Source organism: Elephantulus edwardii, unplaced genomic scaffold, assembly GCF_000299155.1.
Source record: "Elephantulus edwardii isolate Elephantulus edwardi_28Jun2011 unplaced genomic scaffold, EleEdw1.0 scaffold00052, whole genome shotgun sequence".
NCBI lineage: Eukaryota > Metazoa > Chordata > Mammalia > Macroscelidea > Macroscelididae > Elephantulus > Elephantulus edwardii.
In genome coordinates this window covers 14229531-14232009 of record NW_006399802.1, presented here as the reverse complement: position 1 = coordinate 14232009, position 2479 = coordinate 14229531, and positions in this window count along the sequence as shown.

The window sequence follows — 2479 nt, the reverse complement described above, 5'->3', positions numbered from 1 at the left end:
TTAACTTCAACTTACTCCTTGTGTCTGAGCAGAACTGTGCTCCAAGGTGTTTCAGTGGCTAACTTTTCAGAAGTAGATCACTGGATCTCTCCTCCAGCACCCCCCTGAGTGGACTCAACTCTTTCAACAGCTGAGTGTGTTAATCATTTACACATACCTGAACAGATACACTAAGAGATTCCATGATTTGGGGGAAGAGGGTGGGTGTGTCTTCTTTCCTATTTTCAGTTTCAGCATCCTGTTCAGGGATCTTACATGGCTTAATGGTAAGGAGCTGCGCTACCACTCCAAAGCAGGCAGTTCAAGTGCACCAGCTGCTCCACAGGAGAAAGACGGGCAACCTCCTTCCATGTGATTTACAGCCTCTGAAAACCAACTATGGAAGTCTGTTCTGACTCAGTGGTTCACAAGAGCACCTTGTTCTACCTCTGTATAGAATTTGTCAGCTTGTAATTTCATTAGTATCCTTCTCCAGTTGGACTCTAAACTTCATAAACACAGGAACTTCATTCGCATCCTCACCATAGGACTCCCAGATTCCCAACATCCATTAAAGTGCTGCACACAGTTTAGACATTCAGTAAGTGCTCATAAAACAAATGACGGAGATGGTGAACATGTGAACTGAATGCAAGACTCTTTAGAGCAGCTCTTACCTCCCTATTTACAACAGTTTATTCCAAAGATAATCATAATTGGGCAAAGACACTTGAAATAATGTCATTAGCCCAACTGTATTCAATGAGTAAGAGCTTTTTGTTTGGTAACCACTTCAAATCTTAGTCTCATCCATATTGATGATAAAAAGGACTTGAAAGGGGGTTATTGAATGAGGCCCTTCTTCTCATACAATGTGGGCTCCAATGACCACTATAGTTAGAGTTACACACAGGCTCCCTTTATGCCCCTCTGTTTTCATTAGCTCGGGTAACTTGCCAAAGAGTGATCCTTTTGGGCTGAAATTTTCCATGCTGGGTCTTGGCAAAAGGTGAATTTTGGGGGAAAGTTTGAATAAAATCCCTTCAGCCATTTTTTAGTTTGATGAGGATAAAGAAACACACATACCACTTCCCCCCACCCCTTGCTTTTAATTGAAGACATTTTTAGGACACAGGAAACTCCAATCCATTTGAACATTGAAAACTTGAAACTCATATCTAATTCCATTTAAGGAAACTTCAGCAACTGTGGGGATTGTGTGGAGCTCAAAACCTTAAAAAAAGAAACAAATAGAACCAAAAACTAAAACATGACTGAGAAATTGTTTTGTGGTCCTAGCAATCATCATGACCTTTTTTCCTCTCAATCTGAGCTACATTGCTCTTCCTATGATTCCAGTAAATGACAAAAGCTCAGAGAGGTGTTTGGAAAGGAATAAATCATTTATTTTATTTCCTATGCCATTACTAGCCAGACAAGCAATATATTTTTTTCTCTTGTCTTAAAAGTCATCCTTCAACATTATGCCAAGAATATATTATTTGAACCATACAGCAGAAAATAATAAAGCAACAGTTCCTGTAATAAAAGGATATATCCTAAATAAAGGAAAACACAGAACTCACTTTCAATGTTTTCTTAGACGAATGCTAACCCACATATTATATCTTATACTGAATGTTCTAAATACAAGTATCAGTATTAGATTCATCTTAATTCACTGGCAACTGCCCTTGTCTGGCCACATTATAGTCATAGAATTATTATCAAAGGAATTATTAGGCTGGAAAGTTAGAAAGACCTGAATTTTGCTCTCTGCTCTAATATTTATCAAGCAAATGCCTCAACATCCTAAGATGCCACTGACTCGCCTGAAAAAAAGTAGACAATTATTGAAAGAACTAATTTAAATAATGTACCCAGCACAAAATCTAGTTCCACTTAAGAACTTGATAATGACAGTATCTTTCTGCCCATGCTCACCCCTTTATCTGCTATTTACTTTTCCCTGTCTTTATGTTAGTACCTCTAGGTGCAATCAGGGTGCCATTCAGAGGCAATGATGTTGACACTTCATCTCACATCCTTTGGACATGTTGTCAGGATGGGCCAGTCCTTAGAAAAAGACATCATGCTGGGAAAGGTGCAGGGTCAGAGAAAGAGGAAGAGTGTCACCAAGATGGACTGAAACAGTGACTGAACCAATGGGCTCAAGCACATCTGAGATCTTGGGCAGCATGCAATATAGTGCAAGTTTCAGATCTGTTGTTTCTAAGTTCTCTTTGAGAATTAGTGACTTGGTGACACCTACCAATAACAATAGTTAGTACTTAATATCTTCAACTTCTTCTTTTGCTTTGTTGTCAAGTACAATTATACAGGCACATGAGCACATCTAAAAGACTGGGTGTGCGTGCACCTTTGTTTTAGAGAAACCCTGCCCTTCGACGAGACTTCCATCACATTTCTGAGGCCATAAATCTTTATTTTAATTAAATTTTAATTTTAATGAACATTTACAGAGATTTTGGGTTTTCAT